Source organism: Ambystoma mexicanum, chromosome 2q (genome assembly GCF_040938575.1).
Source record: "Ambystoma mexicanum isolate Mex_15411 chromosome 2q, UKY_AmexF1_1, whole genome shotgun sequence".
Taxonomy (NCBI): domain Eukaryota; kingdom Metazoa; phylum Chordata; class Amphibia; order Caudata; family Ambystomatidae; genus Ambystoma; species Ambystoma mexicanum.
The window spans coordinates 904,665,555-904,679,121 of NC_090924.1; positions in this window are offsets into that span (position 1 = coordinate 904,665,555).

The window sequence follows — 13,567 nt, forward strand, 5'->3', positions numbered from 1 at the left end:
AGGCCAATACAACATAATACAAAATGGATGTACTTTTACGCAAGAGGGGTTTGGCTTCAGCCCCTTTGAGCTTCTTTTTGGTCACCTTGTAAGGGGACCACTGGCCATTGTCAAGGAGGGATGGGAGCTCCCCACTCCTCCTGTAACTACCAATGTAGTAGACTATGTGATGGGGCTAAGGAAGATAATGGTCCTCCTGATGGCTCAGGCCAGTGACAAGCTGAAGGCTGGTCAGACATTGGTCAGACATTGGTATGACCAGAAGGCTTCACTTGTTTACTTCACCCCAGGCCAAGAAGTCCTGATCATGAACCCTATAAGGCCTCAGAGGGTGCTAGAGGGCCAACCAAGATGGCGGCTCCTCTGTGAGCTCCCGTGAAGCTTCCAAATCAATCCTGTTTAATCGCGTCAGCTCTGGAGAGTAGGCGACCCCGACTGGAAGAATAAACTAACTAAGAGCCAGCACCTACAATCATGGCGTATGAGACCCCCAGCACCCGAGTACCAGTGCTAACGCAGGACTGAGAGAGGGGCTGACAGCGGCCATGCTCCCATGGCCTAGACAGACCCTGAGGGATAGCGGGCTGGAACAATGGCAGTGACGACCGGTGCCCTCCGGGACTGGGCAGGCCTGGGTAACAACAAGGATCTCCGGTGGTCCCCCGGAATAACCAGACAATAACAACAGATCGGCGACTGGACTCAACCAACATCACCATCCGGAGTACCAAGGGCTGGAGCGCAGCGGAGACCCGCCCATCCGCAGAACGTCCCGACGGAGGCGGGCCGTGACCAGCCACGTAGCAGCCGGTAGCAAGAGCAGCGGAAGAAGCAGCCTGATCCCAAGGCCGCAGCCCTTAAACCCGCACCTGAAGGGTAGGTGACAGCACAGCTGCGACGCAGGGAGCCTGGGCGAGGGAAGCAAGGAGGCAACGCACCAACCGAGGCAGGCTGCTGGCGTAAAACACAATACAGCCACAACAGCCCCTGCTCCCCCCCCGAGTCAGACAAGGCGAGCAGAAGTGCCTCAGGCTCCCACCCCTCGCCGGCGTACGACCTCCATCAGAGACACCAGACACCACGTAGTGAGAGAAGCAACAGGCCCCCGCAGGAGTGCGAGACCCACACAGCCGTGACAGAGCCTACGGCTACCGGCCAGATCCGCCACAAGCAGCAGACGCAGCTAACACAACCCGATAGACCTCCTCAATCACTCCTTCACAGGAGGCCACCGGTAACCGCACTTAGCAACAACAAACATATGGACTGCGCCTTATAAAATAACCGGCTAACCGGCCCACCAATGAGAACACACAAACGCAGTTCTTCCTCCCAGAGACAACGGCTTATACCCATTGTAATCCTGCAGTAACCCGTGGGAAAGACACCCCCGTATGAATAGACTGAGTGGAGAAAAAGCAACTCTGCTGTCTCCCGAATTGAAACACTGTACTGGCCATCAACGACAGAAAGCACAGCGCACGCCATACGGAAAGAACCCGATTCCAGTCACACAGCACAGACCAACCCCTGATTCCTCAAGAACACAGGCCACCATAAAGGCACAATATAAACTGCAATCCTAGAAGCAACCACTCGCCGAACAACAAACGGCATATCACCCAAACTACGCATAAGATCTCTCCAGCAGCGGCCAACGCAAACAAAGGTGAGACAGGGGCCACAAGAATATAATTAAGAATCCAAAGGTATCACCCCAATTTGTGGGCTGCACCGCAGACACAAAATATCCGGAATAATCCGAGACACAACGACGGCGGTATCCAACGCCCTGGCGCTCCCCACACAGCAGTGTGTCTGAAGAAGTGTCCCCATCTGGAACGATTGACCAACCCTCGGCTTATACTCCTACAGCCAGTACGCTTCACTGATACCCAGATCCTCAACAGGCGGTCAACCCACCTACCACGCAGAGAATCCCAATACCACTAATCAGAGTACCCACAACGCGGTCACCTCTACTGGCAACCTAAAGTGAGCTAACACCAACCAGCCACACATCCCCTTCCTCCTCCGACCTCCCTGCAACAAGACGTCCAACCGGAAACAGGCCAACCCGGATAAAAGCCTGCATCGCCTCGTTTCCTTGACAGCCAGAGCCGAGACCCCTACCCCTGTATCTCATCATGGGAAAATCTGACAAATCCCAGCGGAAATTAACGTTCGAGCCTGGAACTTCCACAAAAACCCTGAAACCTAGTAGCCGACCGGAATCCCCACTGGAAGATACAATCCAAGAGGATGAACCCCCTCAACCCATGGACATACGAGAGATCCTTCTGGATCTGAAAGCTGGAATCAGCAACCTCGACTGCAAACTTGATGCACTGTCCTCCAAAGTTGACCAACTAAAGCATCGCCTAGACAGGCACGGTGACAGGGTTGATTCAGTGGAACAAAGAGTATCCGATCTTGACGATAACACAGTCACACTAACAGCAAGATTGGCGGCACTGGAAGGGCAGATGAAGGTGGACAATGCCAAGAATGAAGACCTCGAGGGTCGCTGCCGCCAAAATAATATAAGACTGATCAGGGTCAGAGAAGAGCAGCTTCAGACGAAAATGGAGGACCATGTTGAAAAAATTTGCAAAGAACCCTTTGGTGCAACAGCTCTATCGCAACTGTTCGTCGTGGAGAGAGCCCACAGGATCCCGACTACCAGACCCATCCCAGGGGCCACTCCACAACTAATCATTGCTAAATTGCTAAACTACAAAGACCGAGGTACAATTTTGAGACTTGCTAGAGATAAGAAAGAACTTCAGTATGATGGTGATAACATCCAATTCTACCCAGACTTTTCCCCGGCCGTCCAGGCGCAAAGGGGGTCCTTCGCAGGCGTCAAACGCTGTTTACAGGACAACCAAATCACATACTCAATGCTTTTTCCCACAAAACTGCATGCCCAGCACGACGGGAAAGTCCAATTCTTCAACTCACCAGAGGAGGCTAACTCCTTCCTAGACAGAATGGGATGCAGACCCCCCAACAACCACCCAGGGCCGCCACAAAGAGACAGACCACGAAGAAACCCACCGTGAAGTCGAAAATAAATGACACGGTCAGGCGCAACAAGAGGCGACGCCAACGCCAGAGAACCACAACTATTCAATGTTAAGGGAGCCTCCAATCTTGAGAGGACACTAGCGCCCCGGGCGCAGCACTGTTAATGTTACTACATATAGGGAGGGTTAAAAAGAAGGGCAAGTTGGGGGTTGCCCGCATAAGGGAGGGTTTGTATGAACTGTTATGGGAATGCACGATCGCTGCTAGACCAGGTGTTTGCAATGGAGCTATGGGACGAAATCACAACGTTCCTGGAAATCAATCAAGACAAAGTCACATCAGCAGGTACACTCTGGGAAACACTAAAGTGTTACATCAGAGGGATGTGCATAGAAAAAGAGAACAGAATGCTGAAACTGATCAGAAGAGAACTGGCCACCAGCTAAAACCGCCTGAAGAGACTAGAACTCACATGTTCCACGTCAAATGACCTGCGTGCCCAAGCAGAGCTCAAGGAGGAACTACTGAAGTTTAGAGCCACAGCGGAGAGAGAGCTGAAATTCCTAGGACGTGGAAACCAGATCCACCAATATGGAGAGTGTCAAAAACCCAGAGCCCTCCTAGCCCACCTGATAGCTGCAGACAGAAAACCTACCCTAGTGGAAAGAGTGCGCACCTTGCGGGGCACATTGGTACACACAGAAGAAGAAATCGTTAAGGAATTTCAGGCCTTCTATCAAGAACTGTACAGTTCCAAACACGGCGCAGACCTTGAAACTCTACATAGGTACTTAAACGATACTGAGCTCTACTGGGTGGAGAGTGAGCTCCGAGAACCCCTAAACGAACCCATTACAACGGAAGAAATCTTACAAGCCATAAAATGTCTACCCAACAACAAGGCTCCAGGCCCCGACGGCCTAACAGGCGAATTTTACAAAGCCTTTGCAACTACACTGACCCCTTTCCTCCTACGTGCAAACCCTCCGAGAAGCCAATGTGATCCTTCTACATAAAGCAGGCAAACCCCCCCTGAAAACTGTGTATCATACAGACCAATCTCATTAATTAACCTTGACAACAAGATCCTGGCAAAAGTCCTTACCACTAGATTGCTCCCCCTGATGCCTGGTCTGGTGCTTGCTGACCAGGCAGGTTTTGTCCCTGGGCGTAACACAACGTTTGGTATTAGAAGATTGTTCGGAGCTATGGAAGCACTTAACCCTACCCAGCAAGCGATCGCAGTCCTACTCGATGCGGAGAAGGCCTTTGACTCCGTCGAGTGGCCTTTCCTTTTTGCAGTACTCAGACAAATGGGCCTAGGAAACCACTTTATCAAGCTGGTTTCCCTACTGTATAACAGCCCTCAATCATCCATCATTCTGGGTACAACGAAATCTGCCCGTATAGGTCTACAACGAGGGATCAGACAGGGCTGACTCTATCGGCCCTAATATTTGCATTGGTAATGGAACCCCTAGCATCGGGACCACGCACCCGACAACTCCAGAGAGGTCTTTCCCTTGGGCCCCACAAACTAATAATCTCCCTCTATGCCGATGACGTGGTACTCTTTGTCCAAGACCGCAGTGAAAACCTGAATCCCATTATGCGCAAAGTAATTAAGTTTGGTGCTGTCTCCGGCCTAAAAATTAATCATACCAAATCGCCCATATTCCCTTTAACACCAAGCACCGGAGAATTCGTAGATGACCACGGGTTCAAATGGGAGAGCTCCCACATGCGCTATCTAGGGATCCTAAGTTCCCAAAACTGCCAAGACATATTTCGAGATAACTATGAAAAAGTGATGGGATCGCTCCAAGAGAGAGTGAACAGATGGAAAACACTCCCATTGACACTATGGGCGAGGGCCTCGTTGGTTAAGATGGTAATTCTCCCCAAATTCCTCTACCTGTTCGATAATATACCTCTCTTATTGCCACAATCCTTTCTGAAAAGAGCTAGGAGCTTAATTCTTGAATTATTGTGGTCAGGCAAACCAGCAAGAGTGGCTTACACAACACTCATTCTACCAGTGTCTAAAGGTGGCCTAGCACTCCCTGACCTAGAGCGGTACAACTGGGCCGCCCAGGCGCAATTTTTCAGTTACCGGTACACCACACATTTCATTAGACCACATGTCCAAACAGAATGAGCCCTGGCGACTCCCAACCTACTGAGAGCAGTTATCATTAGTCAGCTCCCAGTACCTCACTGTCATGATGCCTACCCCCGGAGCACCAGGCCAGGCCCAGCACCCCCGGAAGCAGGCATCATGCCCTCGGATAAAAGCCCAGCGGCCCCTTATAGGGGCTCTTTGGACTCAGGCCTGGCGCCTTTGGCGCCAGGCTCATGTTGGACATCAGTCCTGGCGCCATAGACGCCAGGCTCATAAAGGGAGGTGTTTTGTGCACTTACCTGATGCAGACCATGCTGCACGCTTCAGGCCTCCCTGAGACCTGAAAGGGACTATTTTTTCATAGGGACTATTTTTTCACTCTGGCGTGGCCAGGAAGGATACATACCTGGGACTTCTTTGGAGGCTATTTAAGCCACGCCCAGACAGCAGCTCATGCTTCGTGTTGTTCTGCTTCCTGCAGCTTAACGCTCACTGTGTCTGCTCCTGCTCCTGGACTCCAGCCACGCCCGCCTCGAACCTGGAAGACCTGCAAGGAAGGAAGAGAAGAGAAAGGTGAAAACCAAGGACTATTTCAAACTTCTTACCTGCATCCGGAATCTTCTCGCCAGCATCCCTGAAGAAAGACTTCCATTTAAAAGCATTGCGTTGCTCGCTGCAGCGCCACGCTTCACTCACCTGTCCTCGAGACATCTCCCGGCTCCATCGCGGCTGTCAGCATCGGACGCCACATCTCTGCACCTAGGGGAGAGAGGAAGAAACAAAAGGTGAGCAGAAGGAACACAGAAGGAAAGCCTGATTAACAGCCATAATACTTACCGGCTTTTCTTCCACATTTTGGGTCGGCGCCGCCCCGTTGGCAGGTACCGTACCCCGGCCCCTATGGGGAAAGGACAAGAGACATTTCTGGGGAATGATAAGGACAATTAGAGGGATCGCCCTCATCACTACTCACCTCGGCAGTTTAACCCCTCGACGCATCGCCTTCATTCTGCACCTGAAATAAAGGACAGATCACAGGTTAGAAAGACAACATAAAGGGGCCTCACTTGAACTTTGCACTTTCATACTTACGGCGCATCGCTCAGGAAAGTCAAGTGGATTTTGCCAGCGCCATTCTGAAAACCAGTGAAGTAACTGGACGAACGCGCGCCGCTGCACCAGAAGCAGGATGGAGAGTTCATCCTTCCAAACCATAAGGTGAGCTTAAACCGGGGTTTGGAGGAAGTTAGAGAGGAACGAAGGGGGAAAGGGGGGAGCTAGCACACTATTCTGCAGACTGTTAATCCCCTTTCTCATCTGCAGAAGGATATTCCTACGGGTCAGGCAAGCACGATTTGGAGGTCCTGTCCAATCGGTGTTCCGGGTCCTGCGCATCACGCTAGAAGAGGCCACAGCAATCCAGACTAGACCAGCGCCCCCGTGGGAACCAGGTGAGCGTTACACTCACACTACGCTGAAGGTAGTCCTCTCCACCTATGCGATCTGGAAAAGAATAGCTCAGAAATACGACATTCGGACCAGATTCTCCCCTCTCCTACCAGTTAAGTTCATACCAGGGATGCCCCTAACCACAGAAAAAGTTTTCCACCAATGGGCAGACAAACTGCACATACGCACACTAGCAGACCTGTTCGTTGGAGGAATCTTCATAACACCTCAGCAAGCTAGAGAAAGAGGAAGCGACACATCCCGAGACACATTTGTATACTTTAGACTCTGTTAAGCTTTCCAAGTGTTCCTTTCTACATTTCCACAACAACCACCCACACGGCAACTACTACATAATATGATTCAGGCACAGGGTGAAGGCAGGCTAGTCTCTATGATATACAAATCCCTCTTGGCGGACACCGTGCCTACATGTGTACGCACAAAAGTAAGATGGGAAAAATCTCTACACGCCTCGATACCAGATGACGACTGGACGTACATCCTGCGCCAGACTCAAAAAGTAGCATTAAACACACAATTTAAACAAATGCACTTCAATTACCTCCATCAAACGTATTACGCCCCAGCCAAAAACTGCGCACAACGACCAGAGTCGGCGGCGTCATGTGAATGATGTGGTGTTCTGGCAGCTGACTTCCTCCATCTGGCCTGGGACTGCCCCGCCATAGCAGAATTCTGGACTCAAGTTCTTCAGACGACGGCGGCGGTAATCGGAGAGGAGCTGGTACCCATCCCCACAGTAGCACAACTCAGGATGACGAGACAGCTGACACCCACAATGAGAAAATTGGCGGGCGTCCTACTGGTACTAGCACGCAGGAGAATCGCTATGTTGTGGGGCCGTGGACCAGTTCCCACTTTGGCAAACTGGCTTAAAGATGTACTTTATTGTCAAGACGTGGAGACAGAGTTTATTAAGACATTACGCCTGCATGCAAGTCCTCCGGACATCTGGGGGCCATATGTCGCTTACCTACTTTCCATTCCAGACGACTCCACGTCACCAGCCCAAACTCAGCAATCCACTCAGGGAAGTGCTCATGTCCACCCATCTACGGAAGATGAGATTTGAATAAAGAGTCTCAACGAAGAGACAATATCCTTTACATGTTACTGATGTGGATGGGTGGGGGGGGACTCAGGGGCGCAACTGTTGACACACTCGCCTTGGGGTGGTCTTGTGTGTAGTTGTTTAAAAACACCAAAAATAAAGTTAAGAAAAAAGAAAAAAGAAAAAATGAACCCTATAAGGCCTTGAGCGCTGCAGGGTAAATGGTCAGGCCGTTACTCAGTTGTGGAGCAGCTGGGTGAGGTCAACTATTTAGTGGACCTTAAAAGGCCCGGACAGGCCCCTAAAGTGTTTCACATAAATAGGCTAAAGGCTGGCTGCATTGCTGCTGGCATCAGATATGGAAGAGGAGGAATCAGAGCCTCTCCCTGACTTATTCCAGAATGGTCTTTCAGATGGCTCCGTTGAGGCTGTCCAAGAGGGCCCTCACCTGACTTCTGGCCAACATGGGGAAGTAAGAACTTTGCTGAGGCAGTTTGCCTCCTTGTTCTTACTCCAGTTACCAGTTCAGGGTAGTGCCCTTTGGGTTGGAACATGCACCTGCCACTTTTCAGAGGCTTGTGAACCATGTTCTAAATGGGATGGATGAATTCTGCGTAGCATATCTGAATGAAATCGCAGTCTTCAGTGCCACCTGGGAGTAGTGGAATGAAGATTCAGCCTCTACAAAGTAAAGTACAAGCAGTACACAAGTGGCCTACCCCCACTACAAAAACCCAGGTGAGAGCCTTCTTAGGATTCACTGGGTACTGCCAACATTTCATGGCTGACTATGGTACCATAGCTACCCCTCTGACTGCTTTCACCAATCCAAAGAAGCCTAAGAGGGTCTCTTAGTCTAAGGAGTGTGAGAAGGCCTTCAATGGCTTAAAAGACTCCCTGTGCCAGGCCTTGTCCTCAGGGCCCCTGACTACAAACATGCTTTTATTGTGCAGACAGATGCCTCTTGACACTGGTATAGGTGCTGTACTTGCTGTACTATCACAGATAGATGAGAAAGTCAAGGAACACTCAATTGGATTGATTAGTCGACAGCTGTGGAGAAAGAATGTTTATCTGTCATGTGTGCCCTAAGGAAGCTGAGGCCCTTGTAAAGATTGGAAGGGGGTTTCTGTACTCCTGCCCTCTATATGGCGGAGTAGAACCACAGAGCAAGATTCTATATATGGTAGAATGACAAGCAACCAAAGCTGAAGCTCTCAGGAGGTGATGCGGGCTGGTTCTTAAGCACAGTGTAGCCCCCACACCCCGGCACCCCCATAAAGGAATGTCCACCCACTATGTTATGTGCTAACACAGTTTTTTATATAAAAATAAGGTTCAAGATATATACACACATTAATAACACACTTTGTACTTTGGCAAATCTAGTATGGCAAATATATACAATGGGCCTCATTATGATACTGGCGGTATCCGTGCCTGTAAAACCGGCATGGCTGCCGCCGGTATCATTTTTTTCTGGTGCCCGCGAATGTGCAATTACCGGGTCATTACGGCCTTGCCGGACTGAGTAATTGCCCATTTGCGGGCACCGGACAATATTCTTCCCCATTCCCATTTGAGCCGGATAGGGCTCAATGGAAATGGGGAAGCTGGATGCACCGGCACCCTTTGTGAACGGTGCCGGTGCATCCAACATGCTCTGCTCGCGGGTCCCGGCACGCCCGCCAGGTCCGACCTGGCGGGCGAAAAGGGACCCCCAAGCAGAACTCGTAGTTTTCTGGCCCTGTAGTAACGGTGCCGGTAGCTACCGGACCGGCAAACTTATAATGAGGCCCCATGTCTATGTGGTACCACACTTAACTATTGACTCCTTTAAAATGCACCAACTGCTGACAATTCTAATGGCATATAAATCAAACAGTGATGTTTATTAGCATAGGACATAGGACATAGGAAGGAAGGCAAGTTAGATAAAACAATGGCAAAATGGCTCTCTAGCTACTAAGACACAGTTCTGATTGAGGATCCCCCCACCTGTGCAACCTGTAATAAAGAGTATTAACAGGCCCAGTCCACTAATGTTTAAATAGTCTTGTTTCCTGGTCAAAAATCTTCCACTACCTCAATGTACCTGAGTTTAGCAAAGTTTCTTCGACGGTTCATTGTCAGATCCCTCGAGGGTAGACTGCCACAGGGGGTCGAGCGTCCTCGAAGAAATGTAAACCTCAGCGTCGAGAGTCCTCAAATAAAAGAGTTTGGTGCCGCAACGAAGACTTGATGAAGAACGTAGGCCTGGCAGCGAGCGTTGAGTGTCAGCGTCTGATGTCAGCGTCGACGATCTCGGCTCTGGTCGTTGAGCAGCACAGCGTCGAGCTGTCCCCGCTTCTGGACAACACGACTCAACTGGCTTCCAGCGGTTTCGGAAATCCTCTGAATCCCTGTCGACGGCAATGGACTTTGATGGCCTTGATGTCCTGGTGTTTTACTTCAAGATTTCTCGGCGGACCCTGTCTCCGGCAGACAGCCTTTCGGGAATGGCTTCCAAGGTGCCTCAATGAAGATCAGCTTCTGCATGATGTTCCCTCATAGCTCGGGCAGAGGTCTCCTAGCCAGGTCCTCTCTTGGATCAGTCCTCGACAGACTCGACAACTTTCTGATTTCGTCAAAGGAAAGCAGCAGCAATTCTTCTTCTTCCAGCTGGGCTTTAAAGATAAGCAGCTTCAAGTTTCGACTTCAGCTTCTGAACAAATTGGTAAGTGAGAGGTCCCCAGATATACACATCTGTCCCTCTGTCATGATCTCTGCTTCCAAAAGATCAGGACTTGCCCGACTCCCTTGGAAGCAGACCCATAACCCCGGTTCCGAGTGCCAGCCAGTCCCAATTGGGACCTTTTGGACCCTGTCCTGGCGCCAGTGGCACCAGGCTCACAAAGATGCCCAGTCCCAGCGCTGGAAGCGCCGGGCTCATAATGCTTGGGTGGACTTACCTGCAGCAGACCATGCTGCTTACTTACCTGCCAGTTGAACCCCTGATCCTCTTCTGTTTGGGACTACTTTTCCTGTTGGGTGGGGCAGGAGCCACTCCCTAGGTTCAGAACACTGGAACTCTTCTGGAAAGCAGGAACTCTTTTCTTACCTAGGCGTGGCTGTGGAAGGAGACACCTAAGCACTACAGGAGGCTATTTAAACCACACCCGATGGATGAATCTTGCTTTGTGTTATTCTGCATTCTCTGCAGCAGAACGCTCATCGTGTCTTCTGCTTCTGATCCTGGGCCTAAGGGAACAAAGGCTTACCATCCTGGAATCCAGTCTTCAGCAGCACCTGTAAAGACAAAGAAAGAACAGGTTAGCACTACGGTCTTCAGTGGCAGCGCATCTCTTACCTGGTCCATCGGCTGTCACCAACGCCTCGCGCTGCATTCCGGCATCTGAAAGACAAAGGCTTACCTACTGTTCGCAGGCTCCGGAGGTCTTCGCACTGCATTCCGGCATCTGAAAGACAAAAGCTTACCAGCTCTTTGCACGCTCCGGAGGCCTTCGGCGCTGCATCCCGCATCTGAAAGACAAAAGAAGGTGCGTTTAAAGACATTGGGCAACTTTATTACTCACATGCCATTACTCCTTCCCACGCCGAATCCAGTGGGTATTCCAGCACCCTTCAGCTTCTCTAAAGCTCCGAACTTGTACCTGCAAGATTAAAGGGACAGTTAGTGCGCATCGTGAAGCAGGCTACAAGGGCTTACTTACGTGCTTCCAGGCGCTTCTATTCCTCACGCGGGTTCGATCCTCAACTCTCATCAGCCCGCCATCAGCCATCGCCGGAACCCTGCAAAACAAGAGATATCATTACAAAAGACTTTTAAGACATTTGAAGTGCCCAGAACTTACCGTTCGTGCAGTTAACGACGGACAGCAGTCCTCTGAGGTCAAGAGGCCTGCACCCTTATCCAGTGAAGAAACTGGTTACGGCACCCTGCCCCGAGGCAGATGGAGAGCTCGGCGTTCACTTACCTAAGGTGAGGGCGTTAACCTTTGGGGTTCTACAGGAGAAGAGAAAGGGAAGAGGAGAGAGCCACCCAATAACCCCAGTTCATTAATCCCATATTTTCTATCTGCAGACATCTTACTCTTCGAGTCAGACATACAGTGCACAGAGGTCCAGCCCAAAGAGCCAACCGTGTGTTACACATCACCTTTGAAGATACGGCATTCACCCAGTCAAGACCGGCGCCTCTGCGGGAATAAGGTGAGCGTTACAGAACACAAAGCCTACTGCAAAACTCCCACCCAGGCGCTATGGAAACCTCGGATACCGACCAGCTAGCCCAGTTACTTGGGGAACTAAGAGCAGAAGTGCATGCAGCCCGTCAGGAAACGAATGCTCTAAGAAGGGAACTGATTATTTCCAAGGAGCGAACAGACGATCTCGCTAGACAATTGCTACAGTCACAAGCCGGACAAACTCCGTTACCCGCATCAGGGGCAAATCTTCCTTCAACATCCTCTACGAACCCAGTGCAGATCAACCTACCTGGGAATGTACCTCTGGCTCTGCCCGAACGATTTTCTGGTGACCCAAAGAGGTTTGCAGTATTTATTAATCAGTGCCGGTTGCACTTCTTATGCCGGCCAGCAGCCTTTCCAACTGATCAAGCTAAGGTAGCTTTCGTGCTTTCGTACCTTAGTGGCAATGCGGCAGACTGGTCGATCCCTCTAGTTAATCAAGATGATCCGGTTCTCCATGATTTTCAAGCTTTTCAGCTCAGTATGGAAAAACTGTTTGCAAGACATTCACAGGGGCAGGCCTTGGACAATGAGCTCCTTTCATTGCGACAGGGTAATCAAGAACTTTTGGCTTATATTGCGTCTTTCAACAGACTGATAGTGGAAACTCGATGGCCTGAGGACAAAAGGATTACGCTGTTTTATAGAGGTCTACGTGGAGAGCTCAAAGATGTGTTAGCCCAAGTAGTGAATCCCCCGCAAGACTGTTCGGACTATATTGACTTAGTCGTTCAAATTGACCACAGACTGCAGAACAGGAAGGCCGATCGTTCCAAGTTTGATGCTCGAGTATTTTCCAAACCACCAACTCCTACCAAAGGAGTAGACTCCGGGGAACCCATGCAAATAGGGGGCCTGAAAGGACCACTAACACAAAAGGAGCGGGAAAGGAGAAAACAGCTGCAATTATGCCTCTATTGCGGAAACTCGGGGCACTTTCTTCGAGACTGTCCGGTGAAACCAGCCAAGAAGGCAGTAGGAGCTGCAGTTACCAGGGTCACAAACTCTGAGCAGGGAAACGACCTCGCCCGACAAGAATAGAGGTCCTCTTGCCGAGCGTTAAAACCAGTTCAGTGACCTCGCATTTCGTGATACCTATGGTCCTCATTAGCCCTGAACATCCGGATCGATTACATGCGATTGAAGCTTACGTCGACAGCGGTGCCATCTGCAATTATGTGGATCATGAAATGGTTTTGAGGATGAATCTGACTCTTTGTCCAAAGGCTGTAAAGGACGTCATTACTACGGTGGATGGTACGGAGATAGCCTCCGGACCAGTAACGCATACCACCCAAGAAGTGACGCTAGTAAGTCAAGATGGACACCATGAGAAGATCGTGTTCAATGTGATCAAGGCCCCTCAGTTCCAGATTATTCTAGGAATTCCTTGGTTAGAGAAGCACAATCCTCAGATCGATTGGCGAGCAAGAACGGTTCAGTTTCCAGAATGTGTCTCTACTTGTCACCCTCGACCTGGTGTTGCACTGGCAGCAATTTCCTCGGAGGCTCCCCAGTTACCTCCTGAATACCTAGAATTCCAAGATGTTTTCCGGAAGGATCAGGCTAACTCTCTACCTCCTCATAGGTCTTATGACTGCCAGATAGACCTGATACCTGGATCTACTCCTCCTTGTAGTA